This window comes from Rhinoderma darwinii, unplaced genomic scaffold (genome assembly GCF_050947455.1).
Source record: "Rhinoderma darwinii isolate aRhiDar2 unplaced genomic scaffold, aRhiDar2.hap1 Scaffold_548, whole genome shotgun sequence".
NCBI classification, from domain to species: Eukaryota; Metazoa; Chordata; class Amphibia; order Anura; family Rhinodermatidae; genus Rhinoderma; species Rhinoderma darwinii.
In genome coordinates, this window is record NW_027464098.1 from 77,566 (window position 1) to 97,624 (window position 20,059).

Sequence of the window (20,059 nt, forward strand, 5' to 3'; positions counted from 1 at the left end):
TTTCAACACCTGTTGGACAATGCATGAGTGATAATGAGCTCATTGATTAAATGCAATTAATGAATAGATTGCCACCTCTTGTTGTGTGTCGTCTGTGTTTCTGTGTTTCCGGCATTTCACATTGGAACACCTCATTCACCTTCCTTGTCTTCTCTCCGCCCTCCCTTTTAGGTAAGTTAAAGAGCTGCACCTGAGCCAGCCACTGATTGATTGATTGATTGATTGATTGATTGATTGATTGATTGATTGATTGATTGATTGATTGATTGATTGATGCAGCACAACAGTCAAATAGTGGAGTGGAGTAGGGGAACAGCAAACAGCCAATAAAGCAGCCCGCCCGCTCGCCTGCCCGCCACAATGGACCTACCTGTGTACACTAGATGGATGTGATGGAATGTACTGTCGTCCCTACATTTCAAGAAGAAGTAAGAATTGCAGTTGCAACAAAGCCTTGCTTGCCTACAAAGAGAGCAGCAATTTGGATTTGTTACTATGTTACCTAGAAGAATAACAAACTGTGCAAGGATGGAGGTTGTAGGAGCAAGGAGAAGTTGTCTGTAAAGTTGGTGGATGCCTATTTTCCATTTTGCAGTCCCTTGTCTCCCTCTTGTGGCCTCCTGGAGGCAACTAGCTGTGCAAAAAAAAGACAGCCTGGCGGCCGGCTGTTGCAGTGTTGCCCTCTCAGGCAACACTGAGTGACTGACTGAGCCTCACCGTCTTATATAAAGTTCAGACGGAACTTTGCACGTGTCATAGTGGAGCCCTCAGGATTCCAGAGCCAGCTTTCTGACATCATAATGGGGCCTCAGAGATAAAAGCCTGGGCCCAGGCAGTGTTGGTCAGTGCTGCTCAGCAGGCAGCACCGGACTGGACTGGATTACAGCTGATACAAGGTGTGAAGGAACAAGGGGTGGCTGTGGGCATGCACTTGCTGCCGCTGCCAGTGTTTATCTGCATGGCAGCAGGGCATTTGGGCGTTGCCAGGAAGGCGTTTTTATGTAGATTCCTCCTCTTTCAGCACTGCATTGTGGTGCAAGCAAAAGAAGCAAATCCTGTCTGGCTTCCTCTCCGGCCTTTATTCACCTCCCGTGTAGCTGTGAGTGTGTGAGCCTGCAGGGCCCCATGGAATTGCCTAGAAGTAGGCTGAATCGCTGCAAGGGCTGAACAGCAGTATCGGGCAGGCTCGGGCAACGCGCGGCCCGTTCGGGTTATCGCTTCTCGGCCTTTTGGCTAAGATCAAGTGTAGTATCTGATCTTATCAGTTTAATATCTGATACGTCCCCTATCTGGGGACCATATATTAAATGGATTTTTAGAACAGGGAGATGGAAATAGAGCTTGCTCTGTCCACTCCACGCATTGACCTGGTATTGCAGTATTTCCAGGACCGGTGCACCCTTTCCTTATGTGTTGACTAAAAGCAGATTCCAAAAGTGTTTTTTGTCTTTGCTATTGTTTCTGTCTTTCTGAAGGGATCTCCCCTTTTAATCCCATTATTTCAACACCTGTTGGACAATGCATGAGTGATAATGAGCTCATTGATTAAATGCAATTAATGAATAGATTGCCACCTCTTGTTGTGTGTCGTCTGTGTTTCTGTGTTTCCGGCATTTCACATTGGAACACCTCATTCACCTTCCTTGTCTTCTCTCCGCCCTCCCTTTTAGGTAAGTTAAAGAGCTGCACCTGAGCCAGCCACTGATTGATTGATTGATTGATTGATTGATTGATTGATTGATTGATTGATTGATTGATGCAGCACAACAGTCAAATAGTGGAGTGGAGTAGGGGAACAGCAAACAGCCAATAAAGCAGCCCGCCCGCTCGCCTGCCCGCCACAATGGACCTACCTGTGTACACTAGATGGATGTGATGGAATGTACTGTCGTCCCTACATTTCAAGAAGAAGTAAGAATTGCAGTTGCAACAAAGCCTTGCTTGCCTACAAAGAGAGCAGCAATTTGGATTTGTTACTATGTTACCTAGAAGAATAACAAACTGTGCAAGGATGGAGGTTGTTGGAGCAAGGATGGAGGTTGTTGGAGCAAGGAGAAGTTGTCTGTAAAGTTGGTGGATGCCTATTTTCCATTTTGCAGTCCCTTGTCTCCCTCTTGTGGCCTCCTGGAGGCAACTAGCTGTGCAAAAAAAAGACAGCCTGGCGGCCGGCTGTTGCAGTGTTGCCCTCTCAGGCAACACTGAGTGACTGACTGAGCCTCACCGTCTTATATAAAGTTCAGACGGAACTTTGCACGTGTCATAGTGGAGCCCTCAGGATTCCAGAGCCAGCTTTCTGACATCATAATGGGGCCTCAGAGATAAAAGCCTGGGCCCAGGCAGTGTTGGTCAGTGCTGCTCAGCAGGCAGCACCGGACTGGACTGGATTACAGCTGATACAAGGTGTGAAGGAACAAGGGGTGGCTGTGGGCATGCACTTGCTGCCGCTGCCAGTGTTTATCTGCATGGCAGCAGGGCATTTGGGCGTTGCCAGGAAGGCGTTTTTATGTAGATTCCTCCTCTTTCAGCACTGCATTGTGGTGCAAGCAAAAGAAGCAAATCCTGTCTGGCTTCCTCTCCGGCCTTTATTCACCTCCCGTGTAGCTGTGAGTGTGTGAGCCTGCAGGGCCCCATGGAATTGCCTAGAAGTAGGCTGAATCGCTGCAAGGGCTGAACAGCAGTATCGGGCAGGCTCGGGCAACGCGCGGCCCGTTCGGGTTATCGCTTCTCGGCCTTTTGGCTAAGATCAAGTGTAGTATCTGATCTTATCAGTTTAATATCTGATACGTCCCCTATCTGGGGACCATATATTAAATGGATTTTTAGAACAGGGAGATGGAAATAGAGCTTGCTCTGTCCACTCCACGCATTGACCTGGTATTGCAGTATTTCCAGGACCGGTGCACCCTTTCCTTATGTGTTGACTAAAAGCAGATTCCAAAAGTGTTTTTTGTCTTTGCTATTGTTTCTGTCTTTCTGAAGGGATCTCCCCTTTTAATCCCATTATTTCAACACCTGTTGGACAATGCATGAGTGATAATGAGCTCATTGATTAAATGCAATTAATGAATAGATTGCCACCTCTTGTTGTGTGTCGTCTGTGTTTCTGTGTTTCCGGCATTTCACATTGGAACACCTCATTCACCTTCCTTGTCTTCTCTCCGCCCTCCCTTTTAGGTAAGTTAAAGAGCTGCACCTGAGCCAGCCACTGATTGATTGATTGATTGATTGATTGATTGATTGATTGATTGATTGATTGATTGATTGATGCAGCACAACAGTCAAATAGTGGAGTGGAGTAGGGGAACAGCAAACAGCCAATAAAGCAGCCCGCCCGCTCGCCTGCCCGCCACAATGGACCTACCTGTGTACACTAGATGGATGTGATGGAATGTACTGTCGTCCCTACATTTCAAGAAGAAGTAAGAATTGCAGTTGCAACAAAGCCTTGCTTGCCTACAAAGAGAGCAGCAATTTGGATTTGTTACTATGTTACCTAGAAGAATAACAAACTGTGCAAGGATGGAGGTTGTAGGAGCAAGGAGAAGTTGTCTGTAAAGTTGGTGGATGCCTATTTTCCATTTTGCAGTCCCTTGTCTCCCTCTTGTGGCCTCCTGGAGGCAACTAGCTGTGCAAAAAAAAGACAGCCTGGCGGCCGGCTGTTGCAGTGTTGCCCTCTCAGGCAACACTGAGTGACTGACTGAGCCTCACCGTCTTATATAAAGTTCAGACGGAACTTTGCACGTGTCATAGTGGAGCCCTCAGGATTCCAGAGCCAGCTTTCTGACATCATAATGGGGCCTCAGAGATAAAAGCCTGGGCCCAGGCAGTGTTGGTCAGTGCTGCTCAGCAGGCAGCACTGGACTGGACTGGATTACAGCTGATACAAGGTGTGAAGGAACAAGGGCCGCCCTCCCTTTTAGGTAAGTTAAAGAGCTGCACCTGAGCCAGCCACTGATTGATTGATTGATTGATTGATTGATTGATTGATTGATTGATTGATTGATTGATGCAGCACAACAGTCAAATAGTGGAGTGGAGTAGGGGAACAGCAAACAGCCAATAAAGCAGCCCGCCCGCTCGCCTGCCCGCCACAATGGACCTACCTGTGTACACTAGATGGATGTGATGGAATGTACTGTCGTCCCTACATTTCAAGAAGAAGTAAGAATTGCAGTTGCAACAAAGCCTTGCTTGCCTACAAAGAGAGCAGCAATTTGGATTTGTTACTATGTTACCTAGAAGAATAACAAACTGTGCAAGGATGGAGGTTGTAGGAGCAAGGAGAAGTTGTCTGTAAAGTTGGTGGATGCCTATTTTCCATTTTGCAGTCCCTTGTCTCCCTCTTGTGGCCTCCTGGAGGCAACTAGCTGTGCAAAAAAAAGACAGCCTGGCGGCCGGCTGTTGCAGTGTTGCCCTCTCAGGCAACACTGAGTGACTGACTGAGCCTCACCGTCTTATATAAAGTTCAGACGGAACTTTGCACGTGTCATAGTGGAGCCCTCAGGATTCCAGAGCCAGCTTTCTGACATCATAATGGGGCCTCAGAGATAAAAGCCTGGGCCCAGGCAGTGTTGGTCAGTGCTGCTCAGCAGGCAGCACTGGACTGGACTGGATTACAGCTGATACAAGGTGTGAAGGAACAAGGGGTGGCTGTGGGCATGCACTTGCTGCCGCTGCCAGTGTTTATCTGCATGGCAGCAGGGCATTTGGGCGTTGCCAGGAAGGCGTTTTTATGTAGATTCCTCCTCTTTCAGCACTGCATTGTGGTGCAAGCAAAAGAAGCAAATCCTGTCTGGCTTCCTCTCCGGCCTTTATTCACCTCCCGTGTAGCTGTGAGTGTGTGAGCCTGCAGGGCCCCATGGAATTGCCTAGAAGTAGGCTGAATCGCTGCAAGGGCTGAACAGCAGTATCGGGCAGGCTCGGGCAACGCGCGGCCCGTTCGGGTTATCGCTTCTCGGCCTTTTGGCTAAGATCAAGTGTAGTATCTGTTCTTATCAGTTTAATATCTGATACGTCCCCTATCTGGGGACCATATATTAAATGGATTTTTAGAACAGGGAGATGGAAATAGAGCTTGCTCTGTCCACTCCACGCATTGACCTGGTATTGCAGTATTTCCAGGACCGGTGCACCCTTTCCTTATGTGTTGACTAAAAGCAGATTCCAAAAGTGTTTTTTGTCTTTGCTATTGTTTCTGTCTTTCTGAAGGGATCTCCCCTTTTAATCCCATTATTTCAACACCTGTTGGACAATGCATGAGTGATAATGAGCTCATTGATTAAATGCAATTAATGAATAGATTGCCACCTCTTGTTGTGTGTCGTCTGTGTTTCTGTGTTTCCGGCATTTCACATTGGAACACCTCATTCACCTTCCTTGTCTTCTCTCCGCCCTCCCTTTTAGGTAAGTTAAAGAGCTGCACCTGAGCCAGCCACTGATTGATTGATTGATTGATTGATTGATTGATTGATTGATTGATTGATTGATTGATTGATTGATTGATGCAGCACAACAGTCAAATAGTGGAGTGGAGTAGGGGAACAGCAAACAGCCAATAAAGCAGCCCGCCCGCTCGCCTGCCCGCCACAATGGACCTACCTGTGTACACTAGATGGATGTGATGGAATGTACTGTCGTCCCTACATTTCAAGAAGAAGTAAGAATTGCAGTTGCAACAAAGCCTTGCTTGCCTACAAAGAGAGCAGCAATTTGGATTTGTTACTATGTTACCTAGAAGAATAACAAACTGTGCAAGGATGGAGGTTGTAGGAGCAAGGAGAAGTTGTCTGTAAAGTTGGTGGATGCCTATTTTCCATTTTGCAGTCCCTTGTCTCCCTCTTGTGGCCTCCTGGAGGCAACTAGCTGTGCAAAAAAAAGACAGCCTGGCGGCCGGCTGTTGCAGTGTTGCCCTCTCAGGCAACACTGAGTGACTGACTGAGCCTCACCGTCTTATATAAAGTTCAGACGGAACTTTGCACGTGTCATAGTGGAGCCCTCAGGATTCCAGAGCCAGCTTTCTGACATCATAATGGGGCCTCAGAGATAAAAGCCTGGGCCCAGGCAGTGTTGGTCAGTGCTGCTCAGCAGGCAGCACCGGACTGGACTGGATTACAGCTGATACAAGGTGTGAAGGAACAAGGGGTGGCTGTGGGCATGCACTTGCTGCCGCTGCCAGTGTTTATCTGCATGGCAGCAGGGCATTTGGGCGTTGCCAGGAAGGCGTTTTTATGTAGATTCCTCCTCTTTCAGCACTGCATTGTGGTGCAAGCAAAAGAAGCAAATCCTGTCTGGCTTCCTCTCCGGCCTTTATTCACCTCCCGTGTAGCTGTGAGTGTGTGAGCCTGCAGGGCCCCATGGAATTGCCTAGAAGTAGGCTGAATCGCTGCAAGGGCTGAACAGCAGTATCGGGCAGGCTCGGGCAACGCGCGGCCCGTTCGGGTTATCGCTTCTCGGCCTTTTGGCTAAGATCAAGTGTAGTATCTGATCTTATCAGTTTAATATCTGATACGTCCCCTATCTGGGGACCATATATTAAATGGATTTTTAGAACAGGGAGATGGAAATAGAGCTTGCTCTGTCCACTCCACGCATTGACCTGGTATTGCAGTATTTCCAGGACCGGTGCACCCTTTCCTTATGTGTTGACTAAAAGCAGATTCCAAAAGTGTTTTTTGTCTTTGCTATTGTTTCTGTCTTTCTGAAGGGATCTCCCCTTTTAATCCCATTATTTCAACACCTGTTGGACAATGCATGAGTGATAATGAGCTCATTGATTAAATGCAATTAATGAATAGATTGCCACCTCTTGTTGTGTGTCGTCTGTGTTTCTGTGTTTCCGGCATTTCACATTGGAACACCTCATTCACCTTCCTTGTCTTCTCTCCGCCCTCCCTTTTAGGTAAGTTAAAGAGCTGCACCTGAGCCAGCCACTGATTGATTGATTGATTGATTGATTGATTGATTGATTGATTGATTGATTGATGCAGCACAACAGTCAAATAGTGGAGTGGAGTAGGGGAACAGCAAACAGCCAATAAAGCAGCCCGCCCGCTCGCCTGCCCGCCACAATGGACCTACCTGTGTACACTAGATGGATGTGATGGAATGTACTGTCGTCCCTACATTTCAAGAAGAAGTAAGAATTGCAGTTGCAACAAAGCCTTGCTTGCCTACAAAGAGAGCAGCAATTTGGATTTGTTACTATGTTACCTAGAAGAATAACAAACTGTGCAAGGATGGAGGTTGTTGGAGCAAGGATGGAGGTTGTTGGAGCAAGGAGAAGTTGTCTGTAAAGTTGGTGGATGCCTATTTTCCATTTTGCAGTCCCTTGTCTCCCTCTTGTGGCCTCCTGGAGGCAACTAGCTGTGCAAAAAAAAGACAGCCTGGCGGCCGGCTGTTGCAGTGTTGCCCTCTCAGGCAACACTGAGTGACTGACTGAGCCTCACCGTCTTATATAAAGTTCAGACGGAACTTTGCACGTGTCATAGTGGAGCCCTCAGGATTCCAGAGCCAGCTTTCTGACATCATAATGGGGCCTCAGAGATAAAAGCCTGGGCCCAGGCAGTGTTGGTCAGTGCTGCTCAGCAGGCAGCACCGGACTGGACTGGATTACAGCTGATACAAGGTGTGAAGGAACAAGGGGTGGCTGTGGGCATGCACTTGCTGCCGCTGCCAGTGTTTATCTGCATGGCAGCAGGGCATTTGGGCGTTGCCAGGAAGGCGTTTTTATGTAGATTCCTCCTCTTTCAGCACTGCATTGTGGTGCAAGCAAAAGAAGCAAATCCTGTCTGGCTTCCTCTCCGGCCTTTATTCACCTCCCGTGTAGCTGTGAGTGTGTGAGCCTGCAGGGCCCCATGGAATTGCCTAGAAGTAGGCTGAATCGCTGCAAGGGCTGAACAGCAGTATCGGGCAGGCTCGGGCAACGCGCGGCCCGTTCGGGTTATCGCTTCTCGGCCTTTTGGCTAAGATCAAGTGTAGTATCTGATCTTATCAGTTTAATATCTGATACGTCCCCTATCTGGGGACCATATATTAAATGGATTTTTAGAACAGGGAGATGGAAATAGAGCTTGCTCTGTCCACTCCACGCATTGACCTGGTATTGCAGTATTTCCAGGACCGGTGCACCCTTTCCTTATGTGTTGACTAAAAGCAGATTCCAAAAGTGTTTTTTGTCTTTGCTATTGTTTCTGTCTTTCTGAAGGGATCTCCCCTTTTAATCCCATTATTTCAACACCTGTTGGACAATGCATGAGTGATAATGAGCTCATTGATTAAATGCAATTAATGAATAGATTGCCACCTCTTGTTGTGTGTCGTCTGTGTTTCTGTGTTTCCGGCATTTCACATTGGAACACCTCATTCACCTTCCTTGTCTTCTCTCCGCCCTCCCTTTTAGGTAAGTTAAAGAGCTGCACCTGAGCCAGCCACTGATTGATTGATTGATTGATTGATTGATTGATTGATTGATTGATTGATGCAGCACAACAGTCAAATAGTGGAGTGGAGTAGGGGAACAGCAAACAGCCAATAAAGCAGCCCGCCCGCTCGCCTGCCCGCCACAATGGACCTACCTGTGTACACTAGATGGATGTGATGGAATGTACTGTCGTCCCTACATTTCAAGAAGAAGTAAGAATTGCAGTTGCAACAAAGCCTTGCTTGCCTACAAAGAGAGCAGCAATTTGGATTTGTTACTATGTTACCTAGAAGAATAACAAACTGTGCAAGGATGGAGGTTGTTGGAGCAAGGATGGAGGTTGTTGGAGCAAGGAGAAGTTGTCTGTAAAGTTGGTGGATGCCTATTTTCCATTTTGCAGTCCCTTGTCTCCCTCTTGTGGCCTCCTGGAGGCAACTAGCTGTGCAAAAAAAAGACAGCCTGGCGGCCGGCTGTTGCAGTGTTGCCCTCTCAGGCAACACTGAGTGACTGACTGAGCCTCACCGTCTTATATAAAGTTCAGACGGAACTTTGCACGTGTCATAGTGGAGCCCTCAGGATTCCAGAGCCAGCTTTCTGACATCATAATGGGGCCTCAGAGATAAAAGCCTGGGCCCAGGCAGTGTTGGTCAGTGCTGCTCAGCAGGCAGCACTGGACTGGACTGGATTACAGCTGATACAAGGTGTGAAGGAACAAGGGGTGGCTGTGGGCATGCACTTGCTGCCGCTGCCAGTGTTTATCTGCATGGCAGCAGGGCATTTGGGCGTTGCCAGGAAGGCGTTTTTATGTAGATTCCTCCTCTTTCAGCACTGCATTGTGGTGCAAGCAAAAGAAGCAAATCCTGTCTGGCTTCCTCTCCGGCCTTTATTCACCTCCCGTGTAGCTGTGAGTGTGTGAGCCTGCAGGGCCCCATGGAATTGCCTAGAAGTAGGCTGAATCGCTGCAAGGGCTGAACAGCAGTATCGGGCAGGATCGGGCAACGCGCGGCCCGTTCGGGTTATCGCTTCTCGGCCTTTTGGCTAAGATCAAGTGTAGTATCTGTTCTTATCAGTTTAATATCTGATACGTCCCCTATCTGGGGACCATATATTAAATGGATTTTTAGAACAGGGAGATGGAAATAGAGCTTGCTCTGTCCACTCCACGCATTGACCTGGTATTGCAGTATTTCCAGGACCGGTGCACCCTTTCCTTATGTGTTGACTAAAAGCAGATTCCAAAAGTGTTTTTTGTCTTTGCTATTGTTTCTGTCTTTCTGAAGGGATCTCCCCTTTTAATCCCATTATTTCAACACCTGTTGGACAATGCATGAGTGATAATGAGCTCATTGATTAAATGCAATTAATGAATAGATTGCCACCTCTTGTTGTGTGTCGTCTGTGTTTCTGTGTTTCCGGCATTTCACATTGGAACACCTCATTCACCTTCCTTGTCTTCTCTCCGCCCTCCCTTTTAGGTAAGTTAAAGAGCTGCACCTGAGCCAGCCACTGATTGATTGATTGATTGATTGATTGATTGATTGATTGATTGATTGATTGATTGATGCAGCACAACAGTCAAATAGTGGAGTGGAGTAGGGGAACAGCAAACAGCCAATAAAGCAGCCCGCCCGCTCGCCTGCCCGCCACAATGGACCTACCTGTGTACACTAGATGGATGTGATGGAATGTACTGTCGTCCCTACATTTCAAGAAGAAGTAAGAATTGCAGTTGCAACAAAGCCTTGCTTGCCTACAAAGAGAGCAGCAATTTGGATTTGTTACTATGTTACCTAGAAGAATAACAAACTGTGCAAGGATGGAGGTTGTAGGAGCAAGGAGAAGTTGTCTGTAAAGTTGGTGGATGCCTATTTTCCATTTTGCAGTCCCTTGTCTCCCTCTTGTGGCCTCCTGGAGGCAACTAGCTGTGCAAAAAAAAGACAGCCTGGCGGCCGGCTGTTGCAGTGTTGCCCTCTCAGGCAACACTGAGTGACTGACTGAGCCTCACCGTCTTATATAAAGTTCAGACGGAACTTTGCACGTGTCATAGTGGAGCCCTCAGGATTCCAGAGCCAGCTTTCTGACATCATAATGGGGCCTCAGAGATAAAAGCCTGGGCCCAGGCAGTGTTGGTCAGTGCTGCTCAGCAGGCAGCACTGGACTGGACTGGATTACAGCTGATACAAGGTGTGAAGGAACAAGGGGTGGCTGTGGGCATGCACTTGCTGCCGCTGCCAGTGTTTATCTGCATGGCAGCAGGGCATTTGGGCGTTGCCAGGAAGGCGTTTTTATGTAGATTCCTCCTCTTTCAGCACTGCATTGTGGTGCAAGCAAAAGAAGCAAATCCTGTCTGGCTTCCTCTCCGGCCTTTATTCACCTCCCGTGTAGCTGTGAGTGTGTGAGCCTGCAGGGCCCCATGGAATTGCCTAGAAGTAGGCTGAATCGCTGCAAGGGCTAAACAGCAGTATCGGGCAGGCTCGGGCAACGCGCGGCCCGTTCGGGTTATCGCTTCTCGGCCTTTTGGCTAAGATCAAGTGTAGTATCTGTTCTTATCAGTTTAATATCTGATACGTCCCCTATCTGGGGACCATATATTAAATGGATTTTTAGAACAGGGAGATGGAAATAGAGCTTGCTCTGTCCACTCCACGCATTGACCTGGTATTGCAGTATTTCCAGGACCGGTGCACCCTTTCCTTATGTGTTGACTAAAAGCAGATTCCAAAAGTGTTTTTTGTCTTTGCTATTGTTTCTGTCTTTCTGAAGGGATCTCCCCTTTTAATCCCATTATTTCAACACCTGTTGGACAATGCATGAGTGATAATGAGCTCATTGATTAAATGCAATTAATGAATAGATTGCCACCTCTTGTTGTGTGTCGTCTGTGTTTCTGTGTTTCCGGCATTTCACATTGGAACACCTCATTCACCTTCCTTGTCTTCTCTCCGCCCTCCCTTTTAGGTAAGTTAAAGAGCTGCACCTGAGCCAGCCACTGATTGATTGATTGATTGATTGATTGATTGATTGATTGATTGATTGATGCAGCACAACAGTCAAATAGTGGAGTGGAGTAGGGGAACAGCAAACAGCCAATAAAGCAGCCCGCCCGCTCGCCTGCCCGCCACAATGGACCTACCTGTGTACACTAGATGGATGTGATGGAATGTACTGTCGTCCCTACATTTCAAGAAGAAGTAAGAATTGCAGTTGCAACAAAGCCTTGCTTGCCTACAAAGAGAGCAGCAATTTGGATTTGTTACTATGTTACCTAGAAGAATAACAAACTGTGCAAGGATGGAGGTTGTAGGAGCAAGGAGAAGTTGTCTGTAAAGTTGATGGATGCCTATTTTCCATTTTGCAGTCCCTTGTCTCCCTCTTGTGGCCTCCTGGAGGCAACTAGCTGTGCAAAAAAAAGACAGCCTGGCGGCCGGCTGTTGCAGTGTTGCCCTCTCAGGCAACACTGAGTGACTGACTGAGCCTCACCGTCTTATATAAAGTTCAGACGGAACTTTGCACGTGTCATAGTGGAGCCCTCAGGATTCCAGAGCCAGCTTTCTGACATCATAATGGGGCCTCAGAGATAAAAGCCTGGGCCCAGGCAGTGTTGGTCAGTGCTGCTCAGCAGGCAGCACTGGACTGGACTGGATTACAGCTGATACAAGGTGTGAAGGAACAAGGGGTGGCTGTGGGCATGCACTTGCTGCCGCTGCCAGTGTTTATCTGCATGGCAGCAGGGCATTTGGGCGTTGCCAGGAAGGCGTTTTTATGTAGATTCCTCCTCTTTCAGCACTGCATTGTGGTGCAAGCAAAAGAAGCAAATCCTGTCTGGCTTCCTCTCCGGCCTTTATTCACCTCCCGTGTAGCTGTGAGTGTGTGAGCCTGCAGGGCCCCATGGAATTGCCTAGAAGTAGGCTGAATCGCTGCAAGGGCTGAACAGCAGTATCGGGCAGGCTCGGGCAACGCGCGGCCCGTTCGGGTTATCGCTTCTCGGCCTTTTGGCTAAGATCAAGTGTAGTATCTGTTCTTATCAGTTTAATATCTGATACGTCCCCTATCTGGGGACCATATATTAAATGGATTTTTAGAACAGGGAGATGGAAATAGAGCTTGCTCTGTCCACTCCACGCATTGACCTGGTATTGCAGTATTTCCAGGACCGGTGCACCCTTTCCTTATGTGTTGACTAAAAGCAGATTCCAAAAGTGTTTTTTGTCTTTGCTATTGTTTCTGTCTTTCTGAAGGGATCTCCCCTTTTAATCCCATTATTTCAACACCTGTTGGACAATGCATGAGTGATAATGAGCTCATTGATTAAATGCAATTAATGAATAGATTGCCACCTCTTGTTGTGTGTCGTCTGTGTTTCTGTGTTTCCGGCATTTCACATTGGAACACCTCATTCACCTTCCTTGTCTTCTCTCCGCCCTCCCTTTTAGGTAAGTTAAAGAGCTGCACCTGAGCCAGCCACTGATTGATTGATTGATTGATTGATTGATTGATTGATTGATTGATTGATTGATTGATGCAGCACAACAGTCAAATAGTGGAGTGGAGTAGGGGAACAGCAAACAGCCAATAAAGCAGCCCGCCCGCTCGCCTGCCCGCCACAATGGACCTACCTGTGTACACTAGATGGATGTGATGGAATGTACTGTCGTCCCTACATTTCAAGAAGAAGTAAGAATTGCAGTTGCAACAAAGCCTTGCTTGCCTACAAAGAGAGCAGCAATTTGGATTTGTTACTATGTTACCTAGAAGAATAACAAACTGTGCAAGGATGGAGGTTGTAGGAGCAAGGAGAAGTTGTCTGTAAAGTTGGTGGATGCCTATTTTCCATTTTGCAGTCCCTTGTCTCCCTCTTGTGGCCTCCTGGAGGCAACTAGCTGTGCAAAAAAAAGACAGCCTGGCGGCCGGCTGTTGCAGTGTTGCCCTCTCAGGCAACACTGAGTGACTGACTGAGCCTCACCGTCTTATATAAAGTTCAGACGGAACTTTGCACGTGTCATAGTGGAGCCCTCAGGATTCCAGAGCCAGCTTTCTGACATCATAATGGGGCCTCAGAGATAAAAGCCTGGGCCCAGGCAGTGTTGGTCAGTGCTGCTCAGCAGGCAGCACTGGACTGGACTGGATTACAGCTGATACAAGGTGTGAAGGAACAAGGGGTGGCTGTGGGCATGCACTTGCTGCCGCTGCCAGTGTTTATCTGCATGGCAGCAGGGCATTTGGGCGTTGCCAGGAAGGCGTTTTTATGTAGATTCCTCCTCTTTCAGCACTGCATTGTGGTGCAAGCAAAAGAAGCAAATCCTGTCTGGCTTCCTCTCCGGCCTTTATTCACCTCCCGTGTAGCTGTGAGTGTGTGAGCCTGCAGGGCCCCATGGAATTGCCTAGAAGTAGGCTGAATCGCTGCAAGGGCTGAACAGCAGTATCGGGCAGGCTCGGGCAACGCGCGGCCCGTTCGGGTTATCGCTTCTCGGCCTTTTGGCTAAGATCAAGTGTAGTATCTGTTCTTATCAGTTTAATATCTGATACGTCCCCTATCTGGGGACCATATATTAAATGGATTTTTAGAACAGGGAGATGGAAATAGAGCTTGCTCTGTCCACTCCACGCATTGACCTGGTATTGCAGTATTTCCAGGACCGGTGCACCCTTTCCTTATGTGTTGACTAAAAGCAGATTCCAAAAGTGTTTTTTGTCTTTGCTATTGTTTCTGTCTTTCTGAAGGGATCTCCCCTTTTAATCCCATTATTTCAACACCTGTTGGACAATGCATGAGTGATAATGAGCTCATTGATTAAATGCAATTAATGAATAGATTGCCACCTCTTGTTGTGTGTCGTCTGTGTTTCTGTGTTTCCGGCATTTCACATTGGAACACCTCATTCACCTTCCTTGTCTTCTCTCCGCCCTCCCTTTTAGGTAAGTTAAAGAGCTGCACCTGAGCCAGCCACTGATTGATTGATTGATTGATTGATTGATTGATTGATTGATTGATTGATTGATTGATTGATTGATGCAGCACAACAGTCAAATAGTGGAGTGGAGTAGGGGAACAGCAAACAGCCAATAAAGCAGCCCGCCCGCTCGCCTGCCCGCCACAATGGACCTACCTGTGTACACTAGATGGATGTGATGGAATGTACTGTCGTCCCTACATTTCAAGAAGAAGTAAGAATTGCAGTTGCAACAAAGCCTTGCTTGCCTACAAAGAGAGCAGCAATTTGGATTTGTTACTATGTTACCTAGAAGAATAACAAACTGTGCAAGGATGGAGGTTGTAGGAGCAAGGAGAAGTTGTCTGTAAAGTTGGTGGATGCCTATTTTCCATTTTGCAGTCCCTTGTCTCCCTCTTGTGGCCTCCTGGAGGCAACTAGCTGTGCAAAAAAAAGACAGCCTGGCGGCCGGCTGTTGCAGTGTTGCCCTCTCAGGCAACACTGAGTGACTGACTGAGCCTCACCGTCTTATATAAAGTTCAGACGGAACTTTGCACGTGTCATAGTGGAGCCCTCAGGATTCCAGAGCCAGCTTTCTGACATCATAATGGGGCCTCAGAGATAAAAGCCTGGGCCCAGGCAGTGTTGGTCAGTGCTGCTCAGCAGGCAGCACTGGACTGGACTGGATTACAGCTGATACAAGGTGTGAAGGAACAAGGGCCGCCCTCCCTTTTAGGTAAGTTAAAGAGCTGCACCTGAGCCAGCCACTGATTGATTGATTGATTGATTGATTGATTGATTGATTGATTGATTGATTGATTGATGCAGCACAACAGTCAAATAGTGGAGTGGAGTAGGGGAACAGCAAACAGCCAATAAAGCAGCCCGCCCGCTCGCCTGCCCGCCACAATGGACCTACCTGTGTACACTAGATGGATGTGATGGAATGTACTGTCGTCCCTACATTTCAAGAAGAAGTAAGAATTGCAGTTGCAACAAAGCCTTGCTTGCCTACAAAGAGAGCAGCAATTTGGATTTGTTACTATGTTACCTAGAAGAATAACAAACTGTGCAAGGATGGAGGTTGTAGGAGCAAGGAGAAGTTGTCTGTAAAGTTGGTGGATGCCTATTTTCTATTTTGCAGTCCCTTGTCTCCCTCTTGTGGCCTCCTGGAGGCAACTAGCTGTGCAAAAAAAAGACAGCCTGGCGGCCGGCTGTTGCAGTGTTGCCCTCTCAGGCAACACTGAGTGACTGACTGAGCCTCACCGTCTTATATAAAGTTCAGACGGAACTTTGCACGTGTCATAGTGGAGCCCTCAGGATTCCAGAGCCAGCTTTCTGACATCATAATGGGGCCTCAGAGATAAAAGCCTGGGCCCAGGCAGTGTTGGTCAGTGCTGCTCAGCAGGCAGCACTGGACTGGACTGGATTACAGCTGATACAAGGTGTGAAGGAACAAGGGGTGGCTGTGGGCATGCACTTGCTGCCGCTGCCAGTGTTTATCTGCATGGCAGCAGGGCATTTGGGCGTTGCCAGGAAGGCGTTTTTATGTAGATTCCTCCTCTTTCAGCACTGCATTGTGGTGCAAGCAAAAGAAGCAAATCCTGTCTGGCTTCCTCTCCGGCCTTTATTCACCTCCCGTGTAGCTGTGAGTGTGTGAGCCTGCAGGGCCCCATGGAATTGCCTAGAAGTAGGCTGAATCGCTGCAAGGGCTGAACAGCAGTATCGGGCAGGCTCGGGCAACGCGCGGCCCGTTCGGGTTATCGCTTCTCGGCCTTTTGGCTAAGATCAAGTGTAGTATCTGTTCTTATCAGTTTAATATCTGATACGTCCCCTATCTGGGGACCATATATTAAATGGATTTTTAGAACAGGGAGATGGAAATAGAGCTTGCTCTGTCCACTCCACGCATTGACCTGGTATTGCAGTATTTCCAGGACCGGTGCACCCTTTCCTTATGTGTTGACTAAAAGCAGATTCCAAAAGTGTTTTTTGTCTTTGCTATTGTTTCTGTCTTTCTGAAGGGATCTCCCCTTTTAATCCCATTATTTCAACACCTGTTGGACAATGCATGAGTGATAATGAGCTCATTGATTAAATGCAATTAATGAATAGATTGCCACCTCTTGTTGTGTGTCGTCTGTGTTTCTGTGTTTCCGGCATTTCACATTGGAACACCTCATTCACCTTCCTTGTCTTCTCTCCGCCCTCCCTTTTAGGTAAGTTAAAGAGCTGCACCTGAGCCAGCCACTGATTGATTGATTGATTGATTGATTGATTGATTGATGCAGCACAACAGTCAAATAGTGGAGTGGAGTAGGGGAACAGCAAACAGCCAATAAAGCAGCCCGCCCGCTCGCCTGCCCGCCACAATGGACCTACCTGTGTACACTAGATGGATGTGATGGAATGTACTGTCGTCCCTACATTTCAAGAAGAAGTAAGAATTGCAGTTGCAACAAAGCCTTGCTTGCCTACAAAGAGAGCAGCAATTTGGATTTGTTACTATGTTACCTAGAAGAATAACAAACTGTGCAAGGATGGAGGTTGTAGGAGCAAGGAGAAGTTGTCTGTAAAGTTGGTGGATGCCTATTTTCCATTTTGCAGTCCCTTGTCTCCCTCTTGTGGCCTCCTGGAGGCAACTAGCTGTGCAAAAAAAAGACAGCCTGGCGGCCGGCTGTTGCAGTGTTGCCCTCTCAGGCAACACTGAGTGACTGACTGAGCCTCACCGTCTTATATAAAGTTCAGACGGAACTTTGCACGTGTCATAGTGGAGCCCTCAGGATTCCAGAGCCAGCTTTCTGACATCATAATGGGGCCTCAGAGATAAAAGCCTGGGCCCAGGCAGTGTTGGTCAGTGCTGCTCAGCAGGCAGCACTGGACTGGACTGGATTACAGCTGATACAAGGTGTGAAGGAACAAGGGGTGGCTGTGGGCATGCACTTGCTGCCGCTGCCAGTGTTTATCTGCATGGCAGCAGGGCATTTGGGCGTTGCCAGGAAGGCGTTTTTATGTAGATTCCTCCTCTTTCAGCACTGCATTGTGGTGCAAGCAAAAGAAGCAAATCCTGTCTGGCTTACTCTCCGGCCTTTATTCACCTCCCGTGTAGCTGTGAGTGTGTGAGCCTGCAGGGCCCCATGGAATTGCCTCGAAGTAGGCTGAATCGCTGCAAGGGCTGAACAGCAGTATCGGGCAGGCTCGGGCAACGCGCGGCCCGTTCGGGTTATCGCTTCTCGGCCTTTTGGCTAAGATCAAGTGTAGTATCTGTTCTTATCAGTTTAATATCTGATACGTCCCCTATCTGGGGACCATATATTAAATGGATTTTTAGAACAGGGAGATGGAAATAGAGCTTGCTCTGTCCACTCCACGCATTGACCTGGTATTGCAGTATTTCCAGGACCGGTGCACCCTTTCCTTATGTGTTGACTAAAAGCAGATTCCAAAAGTGTTTTTTGTCTTTGCTATTGTTTCTGTCTTTCTGAAGGGATCTCCCCTTTTAATCCCATTATTTCAACACCTGTTGGACAATGCATGAGTGATAATGAGCTCATTGATTAAATGCAATTAATGAATAGATTGCCACCTCTTGTTGTGTGTCGTCTGTGTTTCTGTGTTTCCGGCATTTCACATTGGAACACCTCATTCACCTTCCTTGTCTTCTCTCCGCCCTCCCTTTTAGGTAAGTTAAAGAGCTGCACCTGAGCCAGCCACTGATTGATTGATTGATTGATTGATTGATTGATTGATTGATGCAGCACAACAGTCAAATAGTGGAGTGGAGTAGGGGAACAGCAAACAGCCAATAAAGCAGCCCGCCCGCTCGCCTGCCCGCCACAATGGACCTACCTGTGTACACTAGATGGATGTGATGGAATGTACTGTCGTCCCTACATTTCAAGAAGAAGTAAGAATTGCAGTTGCAACAAAGCCTTGCTTGCCTACAAAGAGAGCAGCAATTTGGATTTGTTACTATGTTACCTAGAAGAATAACAAACTGTGCAAGGATGGAGGTTGTAGGAGCAAGGAGAAGTTGTCTGTAAAGTTGGTGGATGCCTATTTTCCATTTTGCAGTCCCTTGTCTCCCTCTTGTGGCCTCCTGGAGGCAACTAGCTGTGCAAAAAAAAGACAGCCTGGCGGCCGGCTGTTGCAGTGTTGCCCTCTCAGGCAACACTGAGTGACTGACTGAGCCTCACCGTCTTATATAAAGTTCAGACGGAACTTTGCACGTGTCATAGTGGAGCCCTCAGGATTCCAGAGCCAGCTTTCTGACATCATAATGGGGCCTCAGAGATAAAAGCCTGGGCCCAGGCAGTGTTGGTCAGTGCTGCTCAGCAGGCAGCACTGGACTGGACTGGATTACAGCTGATACAAGGTGTGAAGGAACAAGGGGTGGCTGTGGGCATGCACTTGCTGCCGCTGCCAGTGTTTATCTGCATGGCAGCAGGGCATTTGGGCGTTGCCAGGAAGGCGTTTTTATGTAGATTCCTCCTCTTTCAGCACTGCATTGTGGTGCAAGCAAAAGAAGCAAATCCTGTCTGGCTTCCTCTCCGGCCTTTATTCACCTCCCGTGTAGCTGTGAGTGTGTGAGCCTGCAGGGCCCCATGGAATTGCCTAGAAGTAGGCTGAATCGCTGCAAGGGCTGAACAGCAGTATCGGGCAGGCTCGGGCAACGCGCGGCCCGTTCGGGTTATCGCTTCTCGGCCTTTTGGCTAAGATCAAGTGTAGTATCTGTTCTTATCAGTTTAATATCTGATACGTCCCCTATCTGGGGACCATATATTAAATGGATTTTTAGAACAGGGAGATGGAAATAGAGCTTGCTCTGTCCACTCCACGCATTGACCTGGTATTGCAGTATTTCCAGGACCGGTGCACCCTTTCCTTATGTGTTGACTAAAAGCAGATTCCAAAAGTGTTTTTTGTCTTTGCTATTGTTTCTGTCTTTCTGAAGGGATCTCCCCTTTTAATCCCATTATTTCAACACCTGTTGGACAATGCATGAGTGATAATGAGCTCATTGATTAAATGCAATTAATGAATAGATTGCCACCTCTTGTTGTGTGTCGTCTGTGTTTCTGTGTTTCCGGCATTTCACATTGGAACACCTCATTCACCTTCCTTGTCTTCTCTCCACCCTCCCTTTTAGGTAAGTTAAAGAGCTGCACCTGAGCCAGCCACTGATTGATTGATTGATTGATTGATTGATTGATTGATTGATTGATTGATTGATTGATTGATTGATTGATGCAGCACAACAGTCAAATAGTGGAGTGGAGTAGGGAACAGCAAACAGCCAATAAAGCAGCCCGCCCGCTCGCCTGCCCGCCACAATGGACCTACCTGTGTACACTAGATGGATGTGATGGAATGTACTGTCGTCCCTACATTTCAAGAAGAAGTAAGAATTGCAGTTGCAACAAAGCCTTGCTTGCCTACAAAGAGAGCAGCAATTTGGATTTGTTACTATGTTACCTAGAAGAATAACAAACTGTGCAAGGATGGAGGTTGTAGGAGCAAGGAGAAGTTGTCTGTAAAGTTGGTGGATGCCTATTTTCCATTTTGCAGTCCCTTGTCTCCCTCTTGTGGCCTCCTGGAGGCAACTAGCTGTGCAAAAAAAAGACAGCCTGGCGGCCGGCTGTTGCAGTGTTGCCCTCTCAGGCAACACTGAGTGACTGACTGAGCCTCACCGTCTTATATAAAGTTCAGA

General features: G+C 47.7%; 12 non-coding genes across 12 annotated transcripts; all 12 read left to right on the forward strand.

Moving 5' to 3' along the window:
* Positions 1–1,213: 1,213 nt before the first annotated feature.
* Positions 1,214–1,404, forward strand: LOC142723248 (U2 spliceosomal RNA). Its single transcript, XR_012875465.1, has one exon. It is a non-coding gene; the product is annotated as a U2 spliceosomal RNA (small nuclear RNA).
* A 1,313-nt stretch (positions 1,405–2,717) lies between these two features.
* On the forward strand, positions 2,718–2,908 carry LOC142723250 (U2 spliceosomal RNA). The gene has a single exon (XR_012875467.1). It is a non-coding gene; the product is annotated as a U2 spliceosomal RNA (small nuclear RNA).
* A 2,038-nt stretch (positions 2,909–4,946) lies between these two features.
* LOC142723111 (U2 spliceosomal RNA) lies at positions 4,947–5,137 on the forward strand. The gene has a single exon (XR_012875329.1). It is a non-coding gene; the product is annotated as a U2 spliceosomal RNA (small nuclear RNA).
* A 1,304-nt stretch (positions 5,138–6,441) lies between these two features.
* Positions 6,442–6,632, forward strand: LOC142723251 (U2 spliceosomal RNA). The gene has a single exon (XR_012875468.1). It is a non-coding gene; the product is annotated as a U2 spliceosomal RNA (small nuclear RNA).
* A 1,309-nt stretch (positions 6,633–7,941) lies between these two features.
* On the forward strand, positions 7,942–8,132 carry LOC142723253 (U2 spliceosomal RNA). Its single transcript, XR_012875469.1, has one exon. It is a non-coding gene; the product is annotated as a U2 spliceosomal RNA (small nuclear RNA).
* A 1,305-nt stretch (positions 8,133–9,437) lies between these two features.
* Positions 9,438–9,628, forward strand: LOC142723112 (U2 spliceosomal RNA). The gene has a single exon (XR_012875330.1). It is a non-coding gene; the product is annotated as a U2 spliceosomal RNA (small nuclear RNA).
* A 1,292-nt stretch (positions 9,629–10,920) lies between these two features.
* On the forward strand, positions 10,921–11,111 carry LOC142723113 (U2 spliceosomal RNA). The gene has a single exon (XR_012875331.1). It is a non-coding gene; the product is annotated as a U2 spliceosomal RNA (small nuclear RNA).
* A 1,284-nt stretch (positions 11,112–12,395) lies between these two features.
* Positions 12,396–12,586, forward strand: LOC142723114 (U2 spliceosomal RNA). Its single transcript, XR_012875332.1, has one exon. It is a non-coding gene; the product is annotated as a U2 spliceosomal RNA (small nuclear RNA).
* Positions 12,587–13,878: 1,292 nt separating this feature from the next.
* On the forward strand, positions 13,879–14,069 carry LOC142723116 (U2 spliceosomal RNA). The gene has a single exon (XR_012875334.1). It is a non-coding gene; the product is annotated as a U2 spliceosomal RNA (small nuclear RNA).
* A 2,042-nt stretch (positions 14,070–16,111) lies between these two features.
* LOC142723117 (U2 spliceosomal RNA) lies at positions 16,112–16,302 on the forward strand. Its single transcript, XR_012875335.1, has one exon. It is a non-coding gene; the product is annotated as a U2 spliceosomal RNA (small nuclear RNA).
* Positions 16,303–17,574: 1,272 nt separating this feature from the next.
* LOC142723118 (U2 spliceosomal RNA) lies at positions 17,575–17,765 on the forward strand. The gene has a single exon (XR_012875336.1). It is a non-coding gene; the product is annotated as a U2 spliceosomal RNA (small nuclear RNA).
* A 1,276-nt stretch (positions 17,766–19,041) lies between these two features.
* On the forward strand, positions 19,042–19,232 carry LOC142723119 (U2 spliceosomal RNA). Its single transcript, XR_012875337.1, has one exon. It is a non-coding gene; the product is annotated as a U2 spliceosomal RNA (small nuclear RNA).
* The last annotated feature ends 827 nt before the right edge of the window (positions 19,233–20,059 follow it).